Genomic DNA, 14,101 nt, shown 5'->3' on the forward strand with positions numbered 1-14,101 from the left:
TGGCCAATCAAGATTTTACGCAATATTTAGTAACTAAATTTTTCTTGCCGTATCATGAATAATTAATAAATGGGGTTGTATGGCTCTTATTTCTATGTGCTATATACCGTAGAAGAGCTTTTTTTTATTTTACAATATTTCCCTAAGGTAAAAATTTAGATTTGAAAAATAATTTTTCTTCGTGATTTTGATTTGAATAAGCCATATAGTACCAGAAAGAACTTGTTAGGAAGCTTCCGTATTTTTGTGAGTATTTTTCCAAAGCAGGAATTTGTAAAATATTACATCACATTTTTAACACTTTTGGACAGGTTTTACATGTTTGGTTACATAGGTCAGCAATCACTGGTAAACATACATTAGCCTCTACATTAGCCTTAGGTCAACTTGCTTTACATTTGGATATATTTTGGTGACTAGGAAAAATGAAGAGCAACAATAATCAATCAATGACACATCCATAACATACCTAATCAGGAGTTCCTTTAGCACCAGGCACTCTACTTTCTCTTACTCTAAACATGTACAGTTTTCCTTGGACAACTTAGTTGTCCTACAAATAAACTCTACTTTGAGCCACGTCTTATGAGAATTTTTAAAGATCTTGCTGGTCAGGCCAAAATTCTGTTGAGAAAAAGTCTGTGCCTGTCAAACAGTATTTCAGCCATACTGGACATTCTACTGAAACCGTGCTGAACTGTATTTTTAGCGTGAAGTCAAGTAAATATAATTGGCGGAGTGTGTGTGTGTGTGTGTGTGTGTGTGTAAAATATAACAGACATGGCAAAAAATATGTAAATTATTTATTGAATGGGTGTATAATTTTTTTGGCAATATTTAGTAAACAAAAATGATTATACCAGTCGTTTTGCAGATGATCCCAGGGTTTTATATGGAAAGACAGCCTATAGCAAATTCAAATCAAAATTTTTGCTACTTTACAAAATTCAAATATGATATTATAATAAAAATGAGGTTTTATACATAGTACTTACAAAGTAATTACTGTACATAGCAATGAGTTACACTCTATGGCAGCTCAAAATCTGATTTATGGATGTACACTAATCCAAAAACATTTATAATAAAATCGATTTGAACTAAAACGTTTGTTGTAACCTTACCTGGCGAGAGAGCTGCAGCCGGAAGGTACTGCCTCTAATCTGAGCTCATCTTGCCCCCTAGTGGCATGGTGTTAGAACCTTGGGTCAACCTTACTTTGGTAGGACTTTGCAACAAGGTAGTATTTCGAATGTTGCCAAAGCTAACAATCCAGCAAATAAACAAGTAAATGCCTTTGCCTGATACACCATAATAAAAAACTCACTAAAATTTCCACCCAAAAGTGGTCCATAAAAAACAATGACTTAAGGGCACTCCAGTACATAGTACTTCCAGTCTTCCCAAAATGGACTGAACAACCTTAATCAAGGAGAGAGACAGGTAAATAAAACGGGTACTCCTATCCTTCGTTACCCAGTACCATGCCAGCCACGGATAATGGACCTAGTGTACTGTACTTATCATAAATTGTTTCAATGTCTCAAAGATGTGTAGAAAACACTGATCTGCATTTCTAATATGTGGGGTACAGAATCGTGGAGAGCAAGAGGCTACGCTTAAACAATAGCGAGGTGGCTACTGCCCTTTTATCATTGGCTTTGACTTTTAATAAGGATAAAAACTTCTTCTTACAACCTTGAGTGTGATTTCACGATCACATCCTTTAAAAAAGAAAGGCAAAGCATTCTTGGATAAGGTATGCATGGGATTTTTAATAGAACCCCATAAATTCTGCGAAGGATCTCTTATTTCTTTCATCCTTTCAATATAATATTTTAGTGCTCTCACTGGACAGGGTCTTTCTCTCTTGATCATCTGGGCCCAGAATATCAGATAAAACTTTTGATTAGAAAAAATAATTGCGGAGGTTTAGAGGGACTTTCATTCTTTGTCAAAAAAAAAACCCTTATGTGAGAGAACAAACTCCCTTGCCTAAGAAAACACAAAATTTTTGTCAAGGGTTTGCACTTCACTTATCATTTTGGCTGTAGCTAAGGTTACTAAAAATATTATCTTCCTCGTTAGATCCCCTAAGGAAGTGTAGTCTAAGGGATCAAAAGGAGGGTTTAAAAGCCATCTGAGAACATGCCTAGATTCCAGGGTACCAAAGACAATTCTTTCTGTTTTGTTGTATCCAATGACTTGATCAAATCCAAAATATCCTGATTTGGCAACAAATCTATACCTCTATGTTTAAAACCTGATAACAGCATCACTATGTACCCATTAATGGTTGAGGTAGCTAATTCTTTCGAAGACCACAGATAAAGTAAAAAGATAGGCTATATTAGCTACAGTTGTTTCAGAAGAATATATGTTCTCTACATAATATTCTGAAAAGAGACCAATTTGATTGGTACACATTCTTGGTACATATTTGCTGAAGATTGTTGCCTACACTTAGCAACTGTTTCTGCAGCTTTTCTTGAAATGTGTTTCGCTCTGTGAAGCTTCCTGACAATCTGAAGCCTGTCAGAGTAAAAGCGGATAATCCTTGATGAAACTGCAGTCTGTTTGAGAAACCTTTTCTAAGGTAATAGCCTTGGATAATCCACAAGAAGGCTGAGTAGGTCCAGCAACCACTCCTGTGGTCAGAAGGGAGCTACCAATGTCACTGAGGTGTTGTTGTGGGAGATGAATTTGTTCAGTACCTCACTCACCATACTGAATGGAGGGAAGGCATACACACCTAGATTTGACCAGTCCTGGAGCATGACATCTGTTACCCACCATTTTCACAGGTTGGTGCATACCAATGGATTCAATGTCTACTCCGTTGGTAGAACTTGCTTGCGGCAACTTGGTTTGTCTGCAAGGACAATCAACTTTTCTTGAAAGAAGCAAGTAAGAATAATGATCTGGTTGCTTCTCGCCCACAACAGATGATCTTTGGCCTCTTCTGGTGCCAACTGAGCAGAAGTATGCACTGACACAGGTAAACTTATGGATGACAGGTGTGTGGGCAATGGACACCTGGACACAGACGTCTCCTAAATAGTGCGTTCAGCAGAAGCTGAGCACTCATATACTAAATGCTCAGATATCAAGAGTTCGAACACTGAGCTTTTAATCCCTGCTCAATCTGATCCTTCATGTTCCAGTGACACATAATATACCTATATACTTGGTAGTGCTCGGGCCCTGTATGCTTGGGTGCTAGACACTTGCACACTGTATGGTCAGGTGCTGGATGCTCGGATACTGGGCGTTTGAACCCTGGACACTGACTCTGGGCGCTTTGGGTGCTCGAACACTCGGATATTGGGAGCTCAAACACTGGGTGCTCGGACACTGAACACTTGGCAAATGGGTGCTCCCATAGGCGCTCGAAGACTTTCTATGATGAAGAGCGTTTTGGAACTGCTACTGGGTGCTTGGGCACCTGACAGGGACTACCAAAAACTACAGGAGGGGAGCGGATTGTGCTCTTGCTCCTTAGCCCATTTACGAGACGGTAGTGAATTATCTTCCAGTTATGAACCAGGCCTTATAAGTGGCCAAGACACTAGAGTATTGCCTATAGCACCCTTTTATATCATTCGAAGAAAGGGGATGAACATCCAGCAGGACATCTTTCCCATGGTTGCCCAATGCGTCCAGAGATTGGTGTTTAACAGGCTCATATGAGAGGGGCAACTACCCGTGGGCAAACCCTATTGACCTCCCTTGGACTGTCAGTTTGCCACCTCCCAGGGGCAGGGGAGTTTAGCATGAACCTTGGTCTAGGGGCATTGATAAGAGGGATAGCCAACTTCTCCACTGCACTAGCACAACCTATTCCCTTTGCCCATAAGGACTTCCAGCGAAGTCCCAATTTGAGCAACGGAGTTCACTAACTGACCAAACTTTTGGTCTATCCATGCCTTTAGACTGGCAATGGCACTAGGTTCTGAAGAAAAGGAGCCAGGAATCGGAATTGAAAAGGAAGTTGTAGGACTTATAACAGGAGAAAAAGCAGTCAAATGTGTAGAAGGTACTGGAATATTATCATCTTTAGGTGAAATCACCGGAGTAGGGGCCCTAGACTCTGCTCTAGCAGCAGGTTTCCTATTCCTGTCACATTTGACCTAGGTTAAATGACCTTCTAACATCTGCCATTTTCCCTTGTCCCAGTCTTTGCACTCATCACAAGGAAGATTAAAGGGTAAATGAAAATCACAATTGGTAATATGTTAAAGTTAAGCTAATGTATTTAGTGCTACCAGAACTGAATACGTCCCCAAACCACTGAAAACCACAACCATCTGGTGAACCAAGGAATTCTAAGAGCTGCTCAACAACCATGTAAAGTTGTTGACCAATAGAAACGAATTGAGCTCTTTGTTGTACCTATTCATTCACGAAAGTGGGTAGGATATATAGTTACCTACACCCAAAGCAAACAAGCGCAACTGCGTATTTTGAAAGTGTTCAAATTTTGAGCTGCCATAGTGTAGGAACTCGAAGCTATGTAATTATTTGGTAAGTTAGTAAAATAAAACAAATATTGGTAAATTTTTAAAAGAGTTGCAACTCAATTTTTCTAAAGTAATTATGTATTTTCATGTGTGTTTTAATGTGTTTTGAAAGATTATGGGAGTAATACATTGGGGAAATGTGTTGTTTTTGAGTAATCATACACTTCTACTACAACCAACAAGGTTGGGGGACCTTTGGGAATGCGGAGTTTTGGGTGTGGTAAATCACCATCGACACACAATGGCATTTGAATTAATGAATATAATGAGGTATAACAATCATAGCATACCTACCAAGCCATAGGAAGGCAATTTATGTAGCCTAGTGTAATGGAGCCTAACATCCCCAAAATGTAAGAGGGTGGCGGAACAGCGCTTCGTATCTTATCTGCAATTTTAAAGATTCTTGACAAGCAGGTATGTACTGGCAAGCAGTAATAATGTGATGTGCTCCCTAGCCTTAGGGGTTACAGAAGCTAAATCACGTTACAATATTAATATTTAAAAGAAAATGACCAATTTACCTTCATTGGACGGACAGACACGTTTTGATGGCTTACATCCCGAAGAAGATGGTTGAGGAGCGCTCATCTAGTGTTGTCATCGTCACCAGAAAATTATTCCCTATTTTTTGATGGTGGATGAGTGTCACTTAAAAGTGGATATAATTTAGCAACTTCAAGTAAAAAAAAAAACATGTAAAACTGAATCTTGGTAGTGCTTAATAAATAAATACCAAGCAAGATATTGTTTGAAAAACCCTTTTTTAATACCTGGCCTTCTAATCCACTCCTTAATATCTTGCCACAATTGTTCAATATTTTGTGTGAGTTATTATCATTTGGATTGTCGCGAAAAACTCGTGCACAAGTTTTTCGTGAAGAAATCCCACTCGTCCACTTACACTTCCCCGCCTTTTTTTGGTAGGTAAAACATTCCTTGGTATGCGAACTGCCACGTAGATGACAATTTGGCGGCGCAAGCAGAATGGTACTTTTATGACAATTTTGATTTGATCGTTCCTCGCTGAGTAAGGGCTGCATGCACGTGTGAACAAAACCATGAGGTGAAGTTGCGAGCGACGCCTTGTGACCATGGATAGTAAAAGTAAGTATAATCGTTCTTTAAATTTACCCATCGTTGGGCTTGTGAACTTAGACTATTATCATGGGAGTGTGTTTTCCGTTGAATTGAGAGCGTTGTTTTAAGTGATTTATCATACTTTTAAGTGGTCATGTGACCAGGGAGTGGTTTTTTGTACGGGTTAAGGGGTAATATGACCCCATTGTTCATGAGTCACTATTTGTCATATTTTTAATTAATGAATCTTTAATTTTGTAATAAAATTGTGAAAATGTCGTGGCCTATTATTCCTGTTGTCCTCAAGTAAGAGTTGGTCATTAGCCCTTCAGGCAGGTTTGTCGGCCTCCACAACATCGAGGCCTTACCAGTGTTTTGATCGTGGTTTATTTCACGACAGGGATAAAGAAATTTTCTGTGTGGTTAACTTGAAAATGAGTGTATCCAGTCACTAATTTTACTATAACCACGACCTGAATCACTATAAATAATGGAGCCTGGTTTAATATAATGATTAATTAAGGAAATTAAAGTCTAACCTTTTTTATATTCACCCAATACCACCAAAACAACAAACATAGGGTATTTACTAGTTTCATCTATTTCGACTTCAACATCAAAACCACCGATGGGCTCCTGATTATTGTACCAAAACTGAGACACCTAAATACAAAGACTTCACCAATCACCATTCGTCTTTGATGGGATATTAAAAAATGTTTAACAATGGGGCGATGTTTCCAAAATTCACGTAAAAGCTGGCAAAGAATAATCCAGATCTAAACAAAAACAAATTTACATCGGAGGACAAACTATCTCCGTGTTAAAGTAAACAAAAACACTTAGAAATTTTTCGAGGATGGTGATATAATATATATATATATATATATATATATATATATATATATATATATATATATATATATATATATATATATATATATACGTGAATATATATATATATATATATATATATATATGGTGAATTTCCCAAAAAAATGTTCAGACAAAGTTTAATTATTTTTTTCCACCAAATACAACTATCTTCTTTTCTTCTTCTTCCCAGCTTTTTCCCATTTTTATATGGGGTCGCCGTTTCGGATGAGCCGTTTCCATCTATTTCTATCTTGCGCTTCTGCCTCATCAATTCCCTTCTCATGTAAATCTCCTCTCACACAGTCCTTCCATCTCTTTCTTGGTCTCCCTCTCTTTCTTCTTCCTTGCACCTCCACTCCCATAGTATGTCTCCCAGCGTGGTCCTCATCTCTCCTCAACAGGTGTCCATACCATCTCAGCCTCCCCTCCTGCACTTTCTTTGATACTTCCACCACCTTAGTTGACCCCTTATGTAGTCATTTCTGATCCTATCCACTCTTGTTACCCCAGACATCCACCTAAGCATTCTCATTTCTGCCACATCCATCTTCTTCTGCTCTGCTTTTCTCATGCTTGCTGTTTCCGTACCATACAGCATTGCTGTTCTTACCAAATACAACTATAATATCATAATATTATATAGAATTGGAAATTTTGTAAAATAACCAAAAAATTTTACTTAAAACTATCACCAATAGTACCTGGATTACAAAAACACAATCAATAATTCAAAGGCTAATTCCTGTTATAACTTAATAAAAAAAAAACATTACCATGCCTTAATGCTGACAATTGTCAAATCCCCCTCTTTTGCTCCCCCCCCCCCAAAAAAAAAAAATTAAAAGCTGGAATGTTTTCATGATTAACCATTAATTCATTTGATTTGTGCAACACACTCCATATTTAAAAATTTTTCAACTCCACAATCGAACATTAAGGTAATATGCTACTTTAAGCTATTACAAGTATGTAACTGTGGTCTACCGAATGCTGAAATGTTAGATTATATACTTTTATACGATGCACCCCATTAGGTTAGGAAGAGCGTCTAGGTCTACATAAGGACCAGGGATTCTTGGTTATGTGGTATGGGTTAAAACCCCGGGATCCTAAGGTAAGTTAGGTGGGGTGTCTATAAGGGTAAAAGATTCTTGGCCAAGTAAGGATGCAACCAACTAGGTTAGGCTGGGTTGAATTGGTCCCTGTATTTCACCCGTTCATCTTTTTTCTTCACCCAAAAACCTGTTTTCATACTAGGAAATAAGGGCATGGTCCATTATCTCTACAACTGATTATTTTCTAACAATATGAAATGTCAGCTAATAATGTTCAAGGCACCATTAAAATACAGGAAAATAATACTATCAAGTCCGAAATACATTAATGAGTTGAGTTGAATATAAATTTGGGCCAAAGACCAAGGACGGGAACCTATTGAGGTCATTCAGCTCTGAAATGAAAATTGACAGTAAAAAGGTTGAAAGGTGTAAAAGGAGGAAAACCTTGCAGTTGTACTATGAATCAAGTGTTAGGAGTGGGAGGAAAGTAAGATGAAGAAGAGAATATGAAAGGAGGTACAGTAAAATCAAAAATAAAGTGGTTACAGCTAGGGGACAAAGACACATTGAATGAATCTTTAAAAAATGCTACAGTGCACCGCATGAGGTCCACTGCAGCTCTATGCGGGAAATGCCACAATGGTTCAAAGTAAAATTTTACCAATCGAAGGTCTGTCAAAATTAATGCCAGAAGGGCCAGCCACTGCCTCTGCCATAGGTACAGGAAGACAAAATGCCGTATTTTGCTTCATTATTCGAGTATTCAGTCAAACAAGGATACCAGTGGACACTAGACAGGTAACTTTTTTTACTCCGCTGAAATGCTAGTGAAACTTAGTTTTCTACTAAAGTCGTTCGTAATTGGTTATGAAACCCATGACGTCATAACGATGTCACACCTCTCAGCCAATAATGAGTAACTGGAACTGCTTTTGTTTGCGTAAGAAAGTAAGTTAGAGGGCTCATTAAAAGTAAACATTACCGTAGAGGAAACACCTCTCCCGACTTAGGAAAAACATTCGAGGTAAAAACTTAATTTTTTTTTCTCTGTAAGTATGCATTAGCGACAATAATGTATTGAGAAGAAGTGTTTTGTTATCACGTGCTTTACCTCGGGAAAATATCAATATAATAGATTTCCCATAATGGTTGAAACTGTAATAATACCCTTCGATTTCCTACCGATTGTTTGCAGTGCAATGTGGTCGTCGGGTACCTGGCCACTTCCTACTTTAAGTTGCATGTCAGGGAACCTTGCAACAAGGCTTCAACGTTTTCCTCCAAAGCAGTAGCACCATCTTTATCAACCAACAGTTTAAGGTAAGCTTCATTAATTTATAGAGTATATTATAATGGTGGTAGTATAACGATGTATACAGCAGTACCATCACTTTGGATTTGGTTTGATGGATGTTAGGTAGTGGCCTTAAGCTTTGCCCCCCCGCTAGGCCTAGGTAGGGGTACAGGGCCCTAGGTAAGGCTAGGTGGTTGTATTAGGTTCGGTAGTGCCCCGAAAATCACTGTGGCCTTAAGGGGGGGTCGCCAGGGGGGGCGGAGCCCCCCCCCACCCCCCCCCCCCCCCGCTAGGCCTAGGTAGGGGTACAGGGCCCTAGGTAAGGTTAGGTGGTTGTATTAAGTTCGGTAGTGCCCCGAAAATCACTTTTCTCCTCCTCCCTCCACCCAAAAAACCCCGCTTCCCACTGGGATCCCCCATAATTGAAGTAGTAGGTTATGCTTAGATTTTGTGTGTAAGAGTAACTCTTAGTTTCTTTTTTATTCATTTCCTCATGTTTCTATGCGATGTGCAACACCAATCTGGTCGTTTTTTGCCGTTTTTCGTCGTTAATACTTGAAAAACGGGTGTGGCCTTCTGGACATTTACCTTTTTCTGGAAAAACTCGTTTTTTTAACTCAAATTACATAGTAAATCTCAAAATCGGATGGTTTGCAGTCAAAATAAATGTTAAATCCGTTGGAACTACATTATTTCTGATGCAACAAATATATTTTTATTCCAGTTTTCCCATAATGGTTGAAACTGTAATTTTACCTTCCCCTCGAATACGACAGCCACTAGGATCGAGGCATCAAATGTATTTTGCAATATCTAATACTTGTCCCTGGGGGTTAGTTACTGTCTACCCGCCAAAATTGCTGTAAATTCTTAATAAGCAACCCAAATACTATAGGAAGCTAATTTCCAAAGAAATGCCCGACGCCGAGTTATCACTTAGATCTACCAACTCAAAACCCAAATACTGTAAGAAACTGTAATTTCCAAAGAAATACCCGACGCAGAGTTATTACGTAGATCTACCAAAATTAAGGACTAGGCCTATTTCGGCCTGGCATAAGTTAGGCTAGACCTTTGAGTCCTCTCGGCTAATAGTCCAAAGGGTACCAGACGGCCGCTTAATGACATCTGTCTAAAGTTTATATTCACCTCTCACTTTCCTTATTACAAATAACTTCCTAAATGGCAATTCGACATAGGCAGACCTTGGCTATATATGGGACGACACTCCAGTTCTTGTAGTACTACTAATGCTTGTAACACTTTCAAAATTTATTTTTTATAAAAAATTTTACATCCATCCATACACACACACACACACACACACACACACACACACACACACACACATGTATATATATATATATATATATATATATATATATATATATATATATATATATATATATATATATGAAGAAAGTATTAAGCAGAACAACACTTACATCTAACTGTAATTAAGAGACGCAAATCTAGTACCTTCCTTTAATGCCTCCATCTGTGCTACTGAATTCACTAAACAGTCACGTGACTTGGAATTCCAGTAATGTCCTGAAATAATTGAACGCCATTTTCAGTCATTTCACGATAATTCTGCAATAGTTTAAAATTAAATTTAAATTATTTGATGGTATAAGAATTTTAAAAGATCCAATTGACGGCAAATGACATTAATTGTATATTACAGACCCGGTAGGATGAATGGTCATAGAAACTAACGTTAACTGAAAACCCCTCCACAAGGATAAACTATATTTTACTTACATTTTAAAAGCTTTATTTAACAGTATTTGCTTTGATATTATTATAAAATAAAGCACACTGCGTTCTTGACAAAATCATGGCAAAATCAGCTTAGAATTATCCAAGTCAGCTCATTATTTACCATACCACGTTATCAAAATATCACAGCCTCCCATTCAGAAAACTGGTATTAACTATACGTTTACAGCACACGTAAAATAATTAATGGAGAAAATACTTGGCCGAAGGTTTTAGCAATACAAAGTCGTTTCCCACCAGTAATTCTATATATCATCTGCCCTTTATAAATCCGGAATGCATTAATTTTGAGCATTTTGTACTAAAGGGGCATAAAATCTAGTTTTTCTTCACCGAATGAGGCAAGGTACCATTTTTTTTAATGAGCTACATTTATGTTTCTCAAAATTCAGTTTCTTATCAAAACTTAAACCTAAAATCTTCAGTCACAGACTTTTAAAACCGAACCATTTATTTGTAAATCAGGCGCAAGGGTTTTGTATCGAATAACTATCAATTTTCTGGTAGGGTAAGCTTCAAGACCCAAAGCCAACTCCAACCAAGAATACGCAGCAGATCTCTATTGAGGGATTTTGCAATCACAGACCTTATGAGCGGAGAAGGACAAGCAGCTATAAAAGCAGCATCACTGACGTGTGTATTCGTTTTGGTCTCTAGAACTTGCCACAGGTCACTAGTATCGATAATAAATAGCCAAGTCGAACACCTGAAATGAAATTACAAAATCTAGTACATGGCCGCCATCAACGCAGGATCATCCTAGTTAATATTGTTTTAAAAGTATATTAAAAAAAAATCCATCATTTCCTGGTAATCTTAGCTTGTAGATAAGTGCTATACAGTAGTACCTCAGGATACAAAATTAATCCGTTCTGAGGTGGCCTTCATAACCTGATTTTTTCGTATCTTGAACCACATTTTAGATGTAAATTGCCTAATTCGTTCCAAGCCCTACAAAAACACCCCAATAAATTTTATAATAAAGCTAAAGTGACCAATAAACAATGAAATACAGCAATTTGGACCATTCAATACCTAACTTAAACTACATATACTACTAATATGTACTACATACCTGTAAATAAAGTGTATTAGTGTACATGGTACAAGAAATACTGTATGTAAATGTGGAACCTTACCTTTCGAGTGAGGCGATCTCTGAAAGTGGCGACAGAGGAGGACAAATGGAAGAAAACTTGAACACTTACTTTACGAAACACATTAAAAAATGACAGGAAACATTAACACTAAACTTTACGAAACACATTAACAAATGGCAGAAAATGTTCACACTTAACGATGCAAAAAACTTGAAATTGAATTTCTTGTTTACTTATTTTTACAATCTTTTTTTACTTTTTTATACTTTACAATTTTTACAAAATTTTAATTTCTTCACCACTTTCAACTTTCTGTTTTTTCGTAGTATCACTTGGATCTTCCTGTTTGCTTACTCCTAGTAAAGGCCTCTTTAAAAAATAACTATCCAAGGAAGATTGCTTCTGCTTGCTTTTCACAATGTTCCTGAAACGACTCAGGCAAACATAATCGAACTGATTAAGCCTTTTTGGGGTGTCTCTTTTCTACAAACGATTGCACCTTATAAAAAGCAGCTAGAGCATCCTTAATTTCTGCCGTTGTCATGGGGTCGTCCTCCTCCTCCTCGCTGCTGCTAGAAAACTCTTCTTGAACGACGTTATGTTGCATGGCCTCCAACTCTTTCACGTCATCCATCGTAAGTTCCTCTTGGTGCTCCTAGAGGTCATTGATGTCGTCCTCGTTGACGACCAGCCCCATGGACTTGCCGAGTACAACTGAAACAGTTTCAGGATTATCAACTGTTTCTGAATCTGCATCAGCTTTGCCCACGTTGAATCCCTCGAAGTCTCGGGTGGATACGGCATCAGGCCAGAGTTTCCTCCACGAAGAATTCAAGGTTCGCCTCAAAACCTCCTGCCAAGCTTGATCGATGAGTTGGATGCATATCACAATATCGAAATGCTCCTTCCAAAATTCATGCAAGGTGAGGTTTGTGGTATCGATGATGTCGAAACATCTCTTGAAAAGATGTTTCGTATACAGCTTCTTGAAGTTCGATATCACTTACTGGTCCATAGGCTGGAGGAGAGGGGTGGTGTTAGGCAGAAGATAAAGAACCTTGATAAAAAGAATACTCCACTAGGATATCTTCCTCGAGGCCAGGAGGGTGAGCAGGGGCATTGTCCAACACCAGCAGACATTTCAATAGGGAGGCGTTCTTCTCTTCCAGAATTTCTTCACTGTCGAGCCAAAACACAGATTTACCCACTCGGTGAACAAAAGTCTTGGTACCCAGGCTTACACATTAGCCCTCCACATCACTGGAAGCTTCTCCTTTAGCACTCTGTGGGCCTTGAAGGCTCGAGGAGTCTCCGAATGAACACAAGTAGGGGCTTCACCTCGCAATCCCCACTGATGTTCGAAAAACAAAGTGCAAGCGTAAGCCTGTCTTTCATGGGCTTATGCCTGGGTAGCTTCTTCTCTTCCTCTGTGATGTACGTTCCACTAGGCATTTTTTTCCAAAAAAGGCCAGTCTCATCACAGTTGAAGACTTGCTGAGAACTCTAGCCTTCGTTGATCGTCATCTCGTCGAACGTCTTAATAAAGGCTTCAGCCACTTTCATGTCCAAGCTGGCCGCCTCCCCATGCCGCACCACCAAATGGATGCAAGTCCGTTTCCGGAATTTTTCAAACCACCCACGAGAAGCCTTGAAGTCTGGGGTTGGCGTCAATGTCCCTTCTCCTGCGTCGTCTTCGACCTGGGCAATCAAATCGGCAAAAATAGCGCTGGCCTTGTGGCAGATTACCGTCTCTGTTATCATATCACCACCGATTTCTTTGTCTTTTTTCCATACAAGAAGCAGCCTCTCCATCTCATCGTGCACGTGGCTCCTCTTGTTGGACAAAATAGTCACGCCCTTGGAAGGTGTAGCTGCTTTGATGGCTTCCTTCTGCTTAAAGATGGTGCCTTTTGTCGACAGATTTGGGCCGTATTCCTTGGCAATCACACTCAACCACATGCCAGCCTCATACTTCTTGATAATCTCCATCTTTGTCTCCATAGAATGTATCCTCTTCTTTCCGGGAACTTCAGCAACTTTCTTGGGACCCATGACTATATGTACATAATTAAGTTATGTAATTAAGTTCTCACACAACACGATAAAGTACAAAGCGAAATCACTAACACAAATTTACGTTAACAAATGAAATCGTAAATGAATTACCGAATTTGGCGTGCTTACGATAACGATGCTGCTACCGATTGGCCGAAGAACACCTTTACGTAGAGCACGATGGGAGAGATGCTGACCAATAGGAGAGCAGGATCTTACGGCGGTGACTAGCATCAGGAACCAATGGGAGAGAAGGAGGATGGTGGCGAGTCTACTCAGTTGGCGGCGCGCGAGTTTTAAAATTGTTCTCGGTGGTCCAGGAAAATCTCGGGACTT

This window comes from Macrobrachium nipponense, chromosome 2, assembly GCF_015104395.2.
Source record: "Macrobrachium nipponense isolate FS-2020 chromosome 2, ASM1510439v2, whole genome shotgun sequence".
In the NCBI taxonomy this organism is placed as follows: Eukaryota; Metazoa; Arthropoda; class Malacostraca; order Decapoda; family Palaemonidae; genus Macrobrachium; species Macrobrachium nipponense.